This window comes from Lissotriton vulgaris, chromosome 5, assembly GCF_964263255.1.
Source record: "Lissotriton vulgaris chromosome 5, aLisVul1.2, whole genome shotgun sequence".
NCBI classification, from domain to species: domain Eukaryota; kingdom Metazoa; phylum Chordata; class Amphibia; order Caudata; family Salamandridae; genus Lissotriton; species Lissotriton vulgaris.
The window spans coordinates 1,545,528,489-1,545,545,692 of NC_141693.1; the positions used below are offsets into that span (position 1 = coordinate 1,545,528,489).

Consider the following 17,204-nt stretch of genomic DNA (forward strand, 5'->3'; position numbering starts at 1 on the left):
CTTTGACAGTGGTATCAAGCCGTCCTTGTCTTCAGCAGGACACAGAAACAGGCACCAAGTCTCCTAACCAAGTTCAACCACACTCCGCAACTTAATAGACCAATGCTTCACAAATTAGCCAACTGTGTCATCAGCAAAGGCAGCCAATGTGCCAATCCTTTATAATTCTTCTGTAGTACTTCTCTTTCTCGTAGGCAAAATTAGCACTTTAACTGCACAAATCATACAGATTTTACACTTGAAGCACTCCATGAACACATACTTACACACCTTGCATTTCATCTACACACCCTTAAGCTAAAAACCCATTCTGTCAAGTCAAAATTCTGCAACCCTATTACATATTCCATGCGTGTACATAGAAGCACTTCTTAATGCCACTAACATGAACAAGATTTTAGGCTGAAGATGCAATCTAAATGACTGTGCAGTATGTACTCCACTTCATGAATAATTAGGAATGAGAACATGATGGCTATAAGAGTATTGGAAGAGCCTGCTTCCATTCTGAATGGAAATCTGAGATGTGTGACCATTGGCAAAAACCGACCACGAAGGGACTCGAACCCTCAATCTTCTGATCCGAAGTCAGATGCCTTATCCTTTAGGCCACGCGGTCATATGTCCTGCTGTGCTTATTTTTATAATGTAGGTGGTATGCAAGGATGGGAAATATGATATTGATAGTTATTTAGGTTTACATCCCATTATGTGTTTTCAGCTCCTTTCAATTAAAGCACTCTTTTGGAATCTATATAATGAAAATGTCACCAGTACGATAAGCTTTTGTTTTCTTTTTTGCATTTAAACCTCTTTCTTTATGAGATTAAAGCTCAGTTGTATGCTTTACATAGCTCTGGATATTTCCAGAAGTGGAGAGAAACTGTTTTGACAGTAGTACAAACTGCTCCTTTCTGGATATGCCAATTTACACACGCTCAAAGGTTGTATGTGTTTCATGAATCCTGACTTGCCCTATTCAAGTAGCTGAAAGCCTGTCACCACCTCTAGAAACAACAGTTACACCAATCCAATTCAAATCATTTTTTCCAAAGGAATATCTTCTGCTGGGTCAAAGTTGCATCTGACAAAGATAGGTGTTTAAAAATCTACTTTGTAGTTTCAGAACACCAACATGAGTCCGGAGAGTACAGAAGTAAAATGGTACCATTTCAAAGTTCCTAATACCTCATAAGCTTCTGAGCGGAAGCATGTAATAAATATATAAATTTTTCTAGAAAAGTAATAGTGGATATTGGTTTTCCCCTCAGATGGGACTCAAACCCACAATCCCTGGCTTAGGAGGCCAGTGCCTTATCCATTAGGCCACTGAGGCACAGATGAACACTTGCAGTGTAGAGGCATTATTTAAATGTATTCAGTCGTCAAACACTGGTATCTGCACACAGGACATTTCTCAGTTCTCTCCATAAGTAAACTTCCCATTTTCATCCTCTTCCATCCCCGACTTTAACACTCTGTTCTGTGCTATAATGGAGGCTCTGCATTTCGAGCAAGTGGAGAGAAATTGGAGGAGAACCACTTTCGACTCAACACTTCTTCTTTCCTGGATCCTTTTCTCAATAAACTGGGCTTTGACAGTGGTATCAAGCCGTCCTTGTCTTCAGCAGGACACAGAAACAGGCACCAAGTCTCCTAACCAAGTTCAACCACACTCTGCAACTTAATAGACTAATGCTTCACAAATTAGCCAACTGTGTCATCAGCAAAGGCAGCCAATCCTTTATAATTCTTCTGTAGTACTTTTCTTTCTCGTAGGCAAAATTAGCACTTTAACTGCACAAATCATACAGATTTTTACACTTGAAGCACTCCATGAACACATACTTACACACCTTGCATTTCATCTACACACCCTTAAGCTAAAAACCCATTCTGTCAAGTCAAAATTCTGCAACCCTATTACATATTCAGTGCCTGTACATAGAAGAACTTCTTAATGCCACTAACATTGACAAGATTTTAGGCTGCAGATGCAATCTAAATGACTGTACAGTATGTACTCCACTTCATGAATAATTAGGAATGAGAACATGATGGCTATAAGAGTATTGGAAGAGCCTGCTTCCATTCTGAACGGAAAGCTGAGTTGTGTGTCCATTGGCAAAAACCGACCACGAAGGGACTCGAACCCTCAATCTTCTGATCCGAAGTCAGACACCTTATCCATTAGGCCAAGCAGTCATATGTCCTGCTGTGCTTATTTTTATAATGTAGGTGGTATGCAAGGATGGGAAATATGATATTGATAGTTATTTAGGTTTACATGCCATTGTGTTTTTTCAGCTCCTTTCAATTAAAGCACTCTTTTGGAATCTATATAATGAGAATGTCACCAGTACGATAAGCTTTTGTTTTCTTTTTTGCATTTAAACCTCTTTCTTCATGAGATTAAAGCTCAGTTGTATGCTTTACATAGCTCTGGATATTTCCAGAAGTGGAGAGAAACTGTTTTGACAGTAGTACAAACTGCTCCTTTCTGGATATGCCAATTTACACACGCTCAAAGGTTGTATACGTTTCATGAATCCTGCCTTGCCCTTTTCAAGTAGCTGAAAGCCTGTCACCACCTCTAGAAACAACAGTTACACTAATCCAATTCAAATCATATTTTCCAAAGGAATATCTTCTGCCGGGTCAAAGTTGCATCTGACAAAGATAGGTGTTTAAAAATCTACTTTGTAGTTTCAGAACACCAACATGAGTCCGGAGAGTACAGAAGTAAAATGGTACCATTTCAAAGTTCCTAATACCTCATAAGCTTCTGAGCGGAAGCATATAATAAATATATAAATTTTTCAAGAAAAGTAATACTGGATATTGGTTTTCACCTCAGATGGGACTCGAACGCGCAATCCCTGGCTTAGGAGGCCAGTGCCTTATCCATTAGGCCACTGAGGCACAGATAAACACTTGCAGTCTAGAGGCATTATTTAAATGTATTTAATTGTCAAACACTGGTGTCTGCACACAGGACATTTCTCAGTTCTCTCCATAAGTAAACTTCCCATTTTCATCCTCTTCCATCCCCGACTTTAACACTCTGTTCTGTGCTATAATGGAGGCTCTGCATTTCGAGCAAGTGGAGAGAAATTGGAGGAGAACCACTTTCGACTCAACACTTCTTCTTTCCTGGATGCTTTTCTCAATAAACTGGGCTTTGACAGTGGTATCAAGCAGTCCTTGTCTTCAGGAGGACACAGAAACAGGCACCAAGTCTCCTAACCAAGTTCAACCACACTCTGCAACTTAATAGACCAATGCTTTACAAATTAGCCAACTGTGTCATCAGCAAAGGCAGCCAATGTGCCAATCCTTTATAATTCTTCTGTAGTACTTCTCTTTCTCGTAGGCAAAATTAGCACTTTAACTGCACAAATCATACAGATTTTACACTTGAAGCACTCCATGAACACATACTTACACACCTTGCATTTCATCTACACACCCTTAAGCTAAAAACCCATTCTATCAAGTCAAAATTCTGCAACCCCATTACATATTCAGTGCGTGTACATAGAAGCACTTCTTAATGCCACTAACATGAACAAGATTTTAGGCTGAAGATGCAATCTAAATGACTGGGCAGTGTGTACTCCACTTTATGAATAATTAGGAATGAGAACATGATGGCTATAAGAGTATTGGAAGAGCCTGCTTCCATTCTGAATGGAAATCTGAGTTGTGTGACCATTGGCAAAAACCGACCACAAAGGGACTCGAACCCTCAATCTTCTGCTCCGAAGTCAGACGCCTTATCCATTAAGCCACGCGGTCATATGTCCTGCTTTGCTTATTTTTATAATGTAGGTGTTATGCAAGGATGGGAAATATGATATTGATAGTTATTTAGGTTTACATCCCATTGTGTTTTTTCAGCTCCTTTCAATTAAAGCACTCTTTTGGAATCTATATAATGAGAATGTCACCAGTACGATAAGCTTTTGTTTTCTTTTTTGCATTTAAACCTCTTTCTTCATGAGATTAAAGCTCAGTTGTATGCTTTACATAGCTCTGGATATTTCCAGAAGTGGAGAGAAACTGTTTTGACAGTAGTACAAACTGCTCCTTTCTGGATATGCCAATTTACACACGCTCAAAGGTTGTATACGTTTCATGAATCCTGACTTGCCCTATTCAAGTAGCTGAAAGCCTGTCACCACCTCTAGAAACAACAGTTACACCAATCGAATTCAAATCATTTTTTCCAAAGGAATATCTTCTGACGGGTCAAAGTTGTATCCGACAAAGATAGGTGTTTAAAAATCTACTTTGTAGTTTCAGAACACCAACATGACGCTGAAGAGTACAGAAGTAAAATGGTACCATTTCAAAGTTCCTAATACCTCATAAGCTTCTGAGCGGAAGCATGTAATAAATATATTAATTTTTCTGGAAATGTAAGAGTGGATATTGGTTTTCAACTCAGATGGGACTCGAACCCACAATCCCTGGCTTAGGAGGCCAGTGCCTTATCCATTAGGCCACTGAGTTACAGATAAACACTTGCAGTCTAGAGGCAATATTTAAATGTATTCAATCGTCAAACACTGGTGTCTGCACACAGGACATTTCTCAGTTCTCTCCATAAGTAAACTTCCCATTTTCATCCTCTTCCATCCCCGACTTTAACACTCTGTTCTGTGCTATAATGGAGGCTCTGCATTTCGCGCAAGTGGAGAGAAATTGGAGGAGAACCACTTTCGACTCAACACTTCTTCTTTCCTGGATGCTTTTCTCAATAAACTGGGCTTTGACAGTGGTATCAAGCCGTCCTTGTCTTCAGCAGGACACAGAAACAGGCACCAAGTCTCCTAACCAAGTTCAACCACACTCTGCAACTTAATAGACCAATGCTTCACAAATTAGCCAACTGTGTCATCAGCAAAGGCAGCCAATGTGCCAATCCTTTATAATTCTTCTGTAGTACTTCTCTTTCTCGTAGGCAAAATTAGCACTTTAACTGCACAAATCATACAGATTTTACACTTGAAGCACTCCATGAACACATACTTACACACCTTGCATTTCATCTACACACCCTTAAGCTAAAAACCCATTCTGTCAAGTCAAAATTCTGCAACCCTATTACATATTCCGTGCGTGTACATAGAAGCACTTCTTAATGCCACTAACATGAACAAGATTTTAGGCTGAAGATGCAATCAAAATGACTGTGCAGTATGTACTCCACTTCATGAATAATTAGGAATGAGAACATGATGGCTATAAGAGTATTGGAAGAGCCTGCTTCAATTCTGAATGGAAATCTGAGTTGTGTGACCATTGGCAAAAACCGACCAAGAAGGGACTCTGAGGTTCCGTGACAATTGTAAGTGGTGTTTTCGACTCGCACGAATATGGTCGAGTCTGGTATCTACGAACCCCAAAAGACGAGTTCAGTAAGTGTGCGCAGTTTCGCTGTGCTAACTTAAACCGTTCGTTTGCTACGTGGGTTTTTCATCTGTACCCACGGGTTCCATCTTAGATACGGCATCCATTTTGTCTCTTGCCCTCAAGTAGCCAGCGAATGGACGCTGTCCGCTTCGCGACCCTGGGACTCCCAAGATATTTGCGGAAGACACATGTCTTTTGTAAGTGTCTTTATGATGAGGGGGATGATACTGTAAGGCAGATGGCCCCGCTCGAGGCTCATCTTGCCGTGCCGGTTTATTGTCTCAGCCGTGGATCTCATTAGGCACGTCCCTTTGATGCCTGTATCTCGTGTTTCCCGATACCCCCCCTTTTACACCCTTTCCGATCTCCCCACTGTCTCCATCTTCCTCTGCACCTGTCTTTGTTCCTATTTCGATCTGTTTTACTGCCGATTGGAATGCACTAATGTTGGGAAGAAGGGTTTTTACAGTTGGGAACCGCCAAATGTTTCCGCACTTATGTTCCGGACCTTGTGTGTATCAAAGTGACCAAAGCGACCCCTCTGGGGGATAATTGTGGGAACCGGGTTGTAAACCTTTGTGTATCATGTTGTCCTATGGGTAAATTCTGCATAAAAGGAGCGATCCACAGAACCAATTTGAAGCAGTCTCCCCAAGTTGCACGTGTTGTACTTGTCGTGACTTCTGTGTTCCCTGCAGTAAATAAACCTTGAATCTTTGACGCCGAAGGAAGTGTCCCGTGTCTCTGTCATTCGTACGCCGGAGCAGGTTACCCACGAAGGTTTCAGGTGTTGTGCCCTGGCACCGCTGGGTTCTAAATAACCCAGTCCTTCAGTTGGCGCCCAACATGGGGCTGCATCAGTGGTACCGGTCCAAGCCCGACGATCGTGAGGAACTTCGTGTGAAATCTCCGAGGGAAGGTGCACTCCGCTTCATCGATCCTGTTGTCGAAACAAGTGGCCCGAAGACTTTTCCCGCGAAGATTCCCGCCTCCTGACGGCTGCGACGGACTGCTGCCCTGACTGTAGACCTGTTTTGGCGCCTGGCGTAGACCTTGGTATAGCGAGACGATTGACGGGCCTTCCTGGTGACGCCATCGATCTTTGAGTTAAGTATTTGTGGGTCGCTCCCAGAGTCCTTAGTTGTTGACACTTTAGCGAGTGTTTTTGTTATTGACGCTGTGTGAGTGTTTTTGTCGGTGACACTTTGCTAGCGTACTTTGTTGTGTTATTTGACGCCTGCAGCCGCCAAAAACCGAGGGTTTTTGCTCTTTGCTGGGACTTGGTAAATCCCGTAACCCTTGACGTTTGTGAAACTCGACTAGTGTGCAAGATGCCTTGTCGCAGTACTTTGTTTAGTTGTTTCAGACCTTGTGGTGCGGATTCCCGACTGGAGGACTCGTGTCCGATACCTCCGGTTGGAACTCCGACTTACGAACTATACAGTAAGCATGGGCTAGGCCCGATTACTTTTAATGATTACTGGATCCGATATACGAAGAAGGATGGTGTCCTTAGTTGGCCACCTCATGGTAGCTTTGAAACCCCGATTTTAGACAACCTAGAGGCTAAATTGTTCGAGAGAAAGTCAAGGCCGGCCATGTTTGATGCCTTTCGGTTGTGGCGTAAAGAAGCCCGACAGAAAGAAATCAGACAGACTAAACGAAATCAGAGAGATAGTGTTGCTGCCATTGTAAAGAAAGCGGAGCAATTTCAGCATGATAAGGAGGTTAAGGAAAAGGAAGTGTTTGATAGATTACAGCGTATGACTATAGATAAATGCTATCCTACTTTGCCTACGGAGTCGGAAAAGAAGGAAGAAGCAGTTGAGGATCCTTTAATGTCCTATCTTATGCAGTCGCCACCTCCGTACGTACAGGGTGCCGCAGCTCCGGCGGTTCCTCCTGTGCCTCTCCTTCCACCTATTCTCCCTTTGCCTGTTCCTCAACCTGCACCCGTTCTTCCGACTGTTCCTGCTCCTTTGCCTGTTGCTATCCCTACTGCTCCTCCGCTTCCACATACTCCTGCTCCCGCTACTGCTCCTGCTCTGTTAACTCCTGCTGTTGCTTCTGTTTCTACTCCTTCACTTGTTAGTCCTGTGTCCTATACTTCTCCCTCTACTCGTAGTCGTAATTCTCCTCTTGCGGCTAGCTTCTTTCATTCGCTCGGACCTGTTCTTGGGTCTGCTGGTTCAGATGGTCCTCAGAGACGTAGTCAGCTTCCTGGTAACAGGGAACGCGCTTCGCTATATAATATGGCGATGGGTTGGATGACACATCCTCTTAGAAATCCACCACGTATTGTACTCGACACATTTTGTCAATTCCATATCCCAACCCAGAGATTTGTGTTCGAAGAAATGTGTAAGGTCCTTCGCGATCAGATATCGGCCGACGCACCTGACGAGGTGCTGACCGCTTTGTCTGATTTGCAGCTTCAGTTCTCGACTGGACTGATAGTGGATACCAACGTTCGACGTGCTGTCGAGCGGTTGCTATCTTTTCGTCCCACTCCTATACCTCAAGCTTTGTTTGTTGAGGATGTCGAAAGACAACCAGACGAGTCTGGTCAGTTTCCTATGCGAGAAGTTCCGCCAGTTTGGATGCCAGGTAATCCTGCAGCTAACCCCCCGATTCCGCCATTCTTTCAGAGAGTGTGGATACATCTCCCATGGAAACGCTCAGAAGTGTTGCAGGTGAAACAATCCTTGCCTGACCCTCGCAAAAATCCTGCAGGGTATTATAAAGAATTGTCGCAGCTCGTAGACGCTACGGTAATGAATCTAGCCGATATTGACATGCTGTTTGGCAATGTCGTACCGCAACCGGTATGGGCTAAGATTCGCCAGGAAAACCATCCGAATGAATTAGGTGGTGCTTGGGCTGCCATTGTAGCGGCGGATGCTCGACAAGTTGGTGGTGCTAAACCCGAGCAATTGGTTGCTGATCTTCCTCAAAGAATAATAACGTTAATGAAAACTCTTATGCCAGCTATGAAGGTGAATTGGGACAAATTGTCAGCTTGTAAACAAAAGAAGGACGAGAGTGTCTCCGACTTCTTTACGAGGTTTGAGGAGGCATTCATTGATCATAGTGGACAGGATATGGGTACTGAGGGTGGTCAAAGGTTGTTCGTGGATAAATTTGTTTCGAACTTATTGCCCGATTTGAGCAACAAATTGAAGAATTCAGAAAGTGCGTGGGCCGTTTCTACTTCAGCTCAGATATTGGCCACGGCACAATATTATGAGAATAGAGAGAAAGAAGAGAGCGACCGTGCTGATAAAAAGACGAAAGAACTTAAAACTAAAGTGTTGTTGCAGCAAGCCTATCCTCCACGTTCGAATCAGAATACTTCGCAACAAAATAGATCGCAGCCGCAATCGAACCGATCACAATCTCGTAATGATTCCTCTTTCCAAAGATCGTCATTAGGATACAATCAATGTGCTTATTGTAGACAGGAGGGACATATCAAATTCAATTGTCCTGTTCTAAACGAACGTAATAGTGGTAATACATCTAGAGGAGGTCGTGGTGGTTCACAGCAGGCACCACGTGGTAGAGGTCGTGGTGCCCAGAATGATCGTTCAGATAACTCATCAAATTCTGATAATTGTTTTGATCAACGTGGATCGTCGCAAGGACGCTCTGCGCAGTACAATGTAGACGATTATTACGTCGATCAGGGAACTGACGACAGTAATTACTAGGACAGCCATAGACAAGGAGAGGGAGTGGTATCAGTTCCGGTTGATCAGAGAGGGCCTTACGTCGCAGTTGCTACATCGGGCGTCGTTGAGCCTTTTCTGTTGGACACTGGTGCAGCGAAAAGTTCCATTAAGCATTCGAAACTCCCTGGCGCACCTTTGTCTGGCTTAACAAATGTTTCCGTTGGATTCTCTGGCGCCCCCGTTAGCAATCCAGTTTCACGCCCTTTGCCCCTTACAATTGGGCCTCGTGAACTAGAAGCTCCGTTGATTTTGACTACTGGCTGTGGTGAAAATCTTTTGGGCCTGGATTTGCTTAAACGTTTGTATGCAACTCTGTATTGTTCTCCTGCGGGTGTAAAGCTTACGCTGGGAGAGAGGGTTGTCTCTCCTATGTACTTGTCTCTCGATAAGCTTCCACCGGAATTGAGTTCTCTTCCTGCATCTTTGTGGGCAACAGGTCCCAATGATGTGGGCCTGCTTGACATCTCCCCTTATGTTGTTCAGTTAAAATCTAATGTGCGGTTGCCACGTATTCCCCAGTATCGGATCTCTCTTGATGGTGAACGAGCATTGTTAGCGATCATCTATGATCTGATCGAGAAAGACGTTATTGAGGAAACACGGGGAAACGTGTGCAACAGCCCTGTACTGCCCATTCTAAAACGTACTGATCCTTCGAAACCACCTGTTTATCGTTTTGTTATCGATTTACGGGAGGTGAATAAAATTGTGATTCCTCAGTTCCCCGTTGTGCCTGACATCACGGCACTACTGACTCTGATTCCAGCTTCTGCATCGTGGTTTTCAGTGATTGATTTGAAGAATGCGTTCTTCAGCATTCCCATTGCAGAGGAGAGTAGAGACCTTTTCGGTTTCTCTCTTGGTGGACGCAGCTTCCGGTTTAAATGCGCTCCTCAGGGCTACTGTGAAAGTCCATCGATTTACAGTCAAGCCTTGAAGGGTCAACTGGATGCGTTTAGGTTGCCGGCTGGTGCGGCCTTAATCCAGTACGTCGATGACCTATTGGTGGCTGCTGATACTCAGGACATTTGCAAAATTGCTACGGTGTCGTTGCTGCAACATCTCTGCGAGTTAAATCACAAGGTGTCACCTTCTAAACTCCAATATTGTTGTCAAGAAGTAACCTATCTAGGTCACTTATTGTCAAAGGAGGGAAGGCGGTTGACCCCAGAGAGAATTGCAGCGATTGCGCGAATGGCTGTGCCAACAACCCAAAGAGATGTGCGTGCCTTTTTAGGTATTACGTCGTACTGCAGGCAATGGATTCCTAATTTTTCATTGCTAGCGAAACCATTAGTGGCTCTCACGTGCAAGGATGTTTCAACTCCTTTACCATGGACGGAAGAATGTCAGAAAAGTTTTTCTGAATTACCTGATTCATTGTGTTCGGCTCCTGTGTTAGGTACTCCTGACTATAGCAAGCCGTTTACATTATATGTTCACGAGAGGGAAGGTTGTGCGTTGAGTGTCTTAACGCAACCTTTTGGTGGTAAGCAACGTCCATGTGCATATTTTTCCTCGACCTTGGACCCGGTAGCTAGAGCATTGCCGAGTTGTTTACGAGCAACGGCGGCAGCTGCGGTCTCCATCCGACAATCATCAGGATTGGTCATGGATAATATGCTTACGGTGATGGTTCCGCATGCAGTCGACACTCTTTTGAATCGTACGAAAACTCAGCACTTGACGAGTGCGAGGTTGTCTGGGTACGAGTTGACGCTGTTGGCAAGCCACATTCAAATAAAACGTTGTAATGTTCTGAACCCGGCAACTTTGTTACCAATTAGCTCAGAGTCAGATGAAATAACAGAACACGATTGTTATTTGAGGACAGAGGAGGAAACAAAAGGTCGAGTGGACCTTAAAAACACCCCATTGGAAGACCCAGATGGAACACTGTATGTGGATGGTTCATGTTTCAAGTTGCCGAATGGCGATGTGACTACTGCTTATGCTGTTGTAACATTGAATACTGTTGTTGAGACTGCGAGGTTAAATCAGAATTCTGCCCAAGCCGCAGAGCTGATCGCTCTCACTAGAGCGTGTGTGTTAGCAAAAGGGAAACGTGTGAATGTGTTTACCGACAGCCAATATGCCTTTGGCGTCGCACATAGTTTTGGACGGTTGTGGAGAGAGAGAGGTTTTCTAACATCGCATGGTACGAAGATTCAGCATGGCCAGCTTGTGAATGATCTTTTGGATGCACTTACGTTGCCTAAGCAAGTGGCGATTGTCAAATGTAGTGCGCATCGTAAGGTGACGGATGATGTTGGTCGTGGTAATGCGTTTGCGGATGAGACTGCTAAGGAGACTGCCCGGAACCTTAGCACTCGAATGTATGTGACGAGTTCGGTTAGGTGGCCTACAGAATCGAGTATGTGTGAGGACACTATCGAGAGTGTGAAAGCAATTCAGAATGAGGCCACCGAGACTGAAAAGATGAAGTGGAAAGAAAGTACGGGAAAGTTGGATGCAAGTGGTTGTTGGATTGATTTATCGGATCAGAAAAGGTGGATGTTGCCCGATGCGTATGTGCTGGCCGTTGTGACAATGGCGCATGGGTTAGCACATATTAGCGCGAAAGGTATTTGTAAGTTGCTGTCCCCTGTGTGGAAGAATGATGGTATTACAAAATGTGCTGAACGCTTGGTTAAGAACTGTATGGTGTGTATGTTGTACAATCCTGGTAAGGGAACCCCAACTCCTCCTGGCAGTTTTGCTCCCCCTTCATGTCCCTTTGAGGTGATTCAATTGGACTTCATCCATATGGAGCGATGCAATAACCTGAAATACGTTTTAGTTGTGGTTTGCGCATTCTCCCGATGGATCGAGGCCTATCCTCTCAAAGACAATACTGCTTTGTCTACTGCGAAAATCCTACTGAAGGAATACTTTCCTCGGTATGGAATGCCTAGAGTTGTGTGGTCAGATAACGGAAGTGAGTTTGTGGGGAGTGTGATGAAGAGTGTGTGTAAGGGCCTTGGAATTAATCAGAAATTCCATAGCGCCAACCATCCCCAGTCAGCTGGTTTGGTTGAAGGGTATAACGGCACCCTTAAACTAAAACTAGCAAAGATTCAGGCTACGACTGGTCTCTCGTGGCCTGACGCTTTACCCTTAGCATTACTGTCAACTAGGGCGACTGTACACTCCCGAGTGGGGCTTAGCCCCTACGAAATAGTGTTCGGTCGTCCTGCGAATGTTTGGGGGGTTCCTAGGCCAGGTGCGTTCTGTGATCTTGAGTATCCAATGTTGATCGATTATCTTCATGACTTGACTGCTAAACTGAGGTTAATTCACCAACAGGTTCACGAAGCACTGCCGACGCAGACGGAAGGTCCAGGCCACCAGCTCCAGCCCGGAGATTGGGTGGTAACGCGAAACTTTTCGCGTAAGAACAATTTGGATCCCAGGTTCACTGGTCCCTACCAGGTCCTCCTTGCCACGAGAACTGCAGTTCGTCTTGAGGGACGGAAGAATTGGGTGCACGCCACCCACACCAAAAAGGTCCCTATTCCGTTGCCGGCAGACTCGTGGGTGAGGAGAGGCATTGCATCAACTGAAACCGAAGGATTGCCGGCATTTGTACCTTTCAGTGACGCACAACCTGTCGGAGAATCCTCAGTGCAGCAAAAAGACACTGTTGAACATTTGTCATCAAAAGACTCAAGACCAGAACATTCAGCTGATCAACAGGACGCTGTCCCTTCGATGGATCCTTTGTTTGACGAACAGACACGTCCTGGGAAAACCCGATACTTTTTGCGATCTAGCACCAGAGACTAATAAAAGATCCTGTTCTGTCCCTTGACAATTGCATTATCCCGTTTTCCACGATCAATTTGAACATTTGTATCATTGTGATTATTTTTGTATATATTCATTGAGTTTCGTTCCTTACACTTTTTGCTTCCACAGCTGAGAAACATTGTTTTCGCATATATATATTTGTGAAATAAAGACCGTAGGGCCGCGCGCGTACTTCCTTCTGGTTAGTAGGTCTTGACACTAGGTTAAAGACCGTCGGTTCCTGGGAACTCCTAGGGATTGACTACTGCTACACAGAACGAAGTGCGTCAAGAAACGTTGCGGACGGTCGTAGGGGATGGCATTTTCGAAGCTGATGGACTTGGAAGGAGCTCAAGCGCAAAGATTCAAGCTGCGGCAACTCAGTCGTACCAAATGTTTTATATTCCAAATATTTGTATTGTTTTTGACTGTTTCTGCATTACTGGCGGGTGGGGTGTATTACACGATGTCTTACTTCTTACCTTCTGCTATACCTACTCCTACCCCTGACCCTAAACTCACCTCCACTGTTTCTCCTCATTCTTTTCATATCTTACCTGAACACGAGCAGGCTAGACGTGCAGAATTCCGCAATAATTCCTTTATTCAGCTCCTTCACCAGCATCAGTTAGTGGTTAACACTACTAATTGTTGGGTGTGTGGGTTGATGCCTGTATAGTTCCCAAGGGTCTGCTCGAGCATTTCAAACAATGTTTCGAAGCGCACTAGGTTTCCACCCCATTCGAGAACCACGTTCCCCCTACTCTGGTCCTACCTCGTACCAGAAACCTTTGTCTATAGCAATTGAAGACTTAGATAGCGATATCCATGATCCCTCGCTTATTCCTGAAGAAGAGGTACAAGCCTATAGGGTCCTGAGTAGAGGCGAGTATAGTGTGTTCACTAGTGAAAAACAGCTTAAAAGCTCGCCTCCGATATGGGTCGTACCCCACATTGGTAATTTTTGTCTAATAGGTCGTGGCCGAAGATCGAAAGCCCGACTTGGAGAGAGTGCTTGCACTGAAAATTACATTCTGCCGATGGTCTCGTCCCCTGTGTTTTTGGCTGCCAAGGGTACATACTTTATCTGTCATGATCGTGCGTATGCATGGTTGCCCTCTGACTTCATGGGCTCATGTTTTATCGCAAACTTGTTGCCTCCGACGTTTACTGTAGATGCAGATTATCACAAGACTAGAGTTGTGAGAGGCGTAATTAGCGAAGAGGATACTGCCGGTCAAGAGGCAGGAGACTTTTTCAAGGGTTTCCTCCCGTTTTGGGGACCTATGGTTAATAGTAGGAACCTGAGACAGTTGACTCGAGTGGTAGAATCGACAGCTAATATTACTGCCAGTGCCCTTGGTAATATCACCACTGAACTTCAGGCGGAAAGACTTATGACGTTACAAAACCGTATGGTTTTAGACGTGATCTTAGCAGATCGAGGTGGGGTATGTAAGGTGATCCATTTGAGCTGCTGTATTTTCATTCCTGATAACGCTCCGACTGTCTATCAAGCCATCTCGAAGTTGCATAAGATCTCCGAATCCATACACGTGGATGTAGGGGATTGGACGCTACTTGGATGGTTTTGGGGCCTGATGTCGACTTGGGGTTGGAAGATTCTGATGATCATCGGAGTCGTTGTGGCGTTCCTGTTCACGTGTTGCCTTTGTGTGCAGTGCGGTCCTGCCTTATGTGGCCTCTGTGCTACAACGTGTATGAGACAGCCACCTGTTACCAAGGGGACTAGGTTGGACAGAGCTATGCTACAGCAACATCTCGATGGTCTGATGAATATCGAATATGATTCCGACTAGTGCTTGCCTACATGAGGGCAAAAGGAGCGTCTGAGGTTCCGTGACAATTGTAAGTGGTGTTTTCGACTCGCACGAATATGGTCGAGTCTGGTATCTACGAACCGCAAAAGACGAGTTCAGTAAGTGTGCGCAGTTTCGCTGTGCTAACTTAAACCGTTCGTTTGCTACGTGGGTTTTTCATCTGTACCCACGGGTTCCATCTTAGATACGGCATCCATTTTGTCTCTTGCCCTCAAGTAGCCAGCGAATGGACGCTGTCCGCTTCGCGACCCTGGGACTCCCAAGATATTTGCGGGAGACACATGTCTTTTGTAAGTGTCTTTATGATGAGGGGGATGATACTGTAAGGCAGATGGCCCCGCTCGAGGCTCATCTTGCCGTGCCGGTTTATTGTCTCAGCCGTGCATCTCATTAGGCACGTCCCTTTGATGCCTGTATCTCGTGTTTCCCGATACCCCCCCTTTTACACCCTTTCCGATCTCCCCACTGTCTCCATCTTCCTCTGCACCTGTCTTTGTTCCTATTTCGATCTGTTTTACTGCCGATTGGAATGCACTAATGTTGGGAAGATGGGTTTTTACAGTTGGGAACCGCCAAATGTTTCCGCACTTATGTTCCGGACCTTGTGTGTATCAAAGTGACCAAAGCGACCCCTCTGGGGGATAATTGTGGGAACCGGGTTGTAAACCTTTGTGTATCATGTTGTCCTATGGGTAAATTCTGTATAAAAGGAGCGATCCACAGAACCAATTTGAAGCAGTCTCCCCAAGTTGCACGTGTTGTACTTGTCGTGACTTCTGTGTTCCCTGCAGTAAATAAACCTTGAATCTTTGACGCCGAAGGAAGTGTCCCGTGTCTCTGTCATTCGTACGCCGGAGCAGGTTACCCACGAAGGTTTCAGGTGTTGTGCCCTGGCACCGCTGGGTTCTAAATAACCCAGTCCTTCAGTTCGAACCCTCAATCTTCTGATCCGAAGTCAGACGCCTTATCCATTAGGCCACGCGGTCATATGTCCTGCTGTGCTTATTTTCATAATGTAGGTGGTATGCAAGGATGGGAAATATGATATTGATAGTTATTTAGGTTTACATCCCATTGTGTGTTTTCAGCTCCTTTCAATTAAAGCACTCTTTTGGAATCTATATAATGAAAATGTCACCAGTACGATAAGCTTTTGTTTTCTTTTTTGCATTTAAACCTCTTTCTTCATGAGAATACAGCTCAGTTGTATGCTTTACATAGCTCTGGATATTTCTAGAGGTGGAGAGAAACTGTTTTGACAGTAGTAAAAACTGCTCCTTTCTGGATATGCCAATTTACACACGCTCAAAGGTTGCATACGTTTCATGAATCCTGACTTGCCCTATTCAAGTAGCTGAAAGCCTGTTACCACCTCTAGAAACAACAGTTACACCAATCCAATTCAAATAATTTTTTCCAAAGGAATATCTTCTGCCAGGTCAAAGTTGCATCTGACAAAGATAGGTGTTTAAAAATCTACTTTGTAGTTTCAGAACACCAACATGACCCTGAAGAGTACAGAAGTAAAATGGTACCATTTCAAAGTTCCTAATACCACATAAGCTTCTGAGCGGAAGCATGTAATAAATATATCAATTTTTCTGGAAAAGTAAGAGTGGATATTGGTTTTCACCTCAGATGGGACTAGAACCCACAATCCCTGGCTTAGGAGGCCAGTGCCTTATCCATTAGGCCACTGAGGCACAGATGAACACTTGCAGTCTAGAGGCATTATTTAAATGTATTCAATCGTCAAACACTGGTTTCTGCACACAGGACATTTCTCAGTTCTCTCCATAAGTAAACTTCCCATTTTCATCCTCTTCCATCCCCGACTTTAACACTCTGTTCTGTGCTATAATGGAGGCTCTGCATTTCGCGCAAGTGGAGAGAAATTGGAGGAGAACCACTTTCGACTCAACACTTCTTCTTTCCTGGATGCTTTTCTCAATAAACTGGGCTTTGACAGTGGTATCAAGCCGTCCTTGTCTTCAGCAGGGCACAGAAACAGGCACCAAGTCTGCTAACCAAGTTCAACCACACTCTGCAAATTAATAGACCAATGCTTTACAAATTAGCCAACTGTGTCATCAGCAAAGGCAGCCAATGTGCAAAACCTTTATAATTCTTCTGTAGTACTTTTCTTTCTCGTAGGCAAAATTAGCACTTTAACTGCACAAATCATACAGATTTTTACACTTGAAGCACTCCATGAACACATACTTACACACCTTGCATTTCATCTACACACCCTTAAGCTAAAAACCCATTCTGTCAAGTCAAAATTCTGCAACCCTATTACATATTCAGTGCGTGTACATAGAAGCACTTCTTAATGCCACTAACATGGACAAGATTTTAGGCTGAAGATGCAATCTAAATGACTGTGCAGTATGTACTCCACTTCATGAATAATTTGGAATGA

General features: G+C 44.3%; 3 non-coding genes across 3 annotated transcripts; all 3 read right to left on the reverse strand.

The window, feature by feature from the left end:
• Positions 1-546: 546 nt before the first annotated feature.
• On the reverse strand, positions 547-619 carry TRNAR-UCG (transfer RNA arginine (anticodon UCG)). Its single transcript has one exon. It is a non-coding gene; the product is annotated as a tRNA-Arg (tRNA).
• Positions 620-4,442: 3,823 nt separating this feature from the next.
• Positions 4,443-4,515, reverse strand: TRNAR-CCU (transfer RNA arginine (anticodon CCU)). Its single transcript has one exon. It is a non-coding gene; the product is annotated as a tRNA-Arg (tRNA).
• Positions 4,516-16,409: 11,894 nt separating this feature from the next.
• Positions 16,410-16,482, reverse strand: TRNAR-CCU (transfer RNA arginine (anticodon CCU)). The gene has a single exon. It is a non-coding gene; the product is annotated as a tRNA-Arg (tRNA).
• Positions 16,483-17,204: the final 722 nt, after the last annotated feature.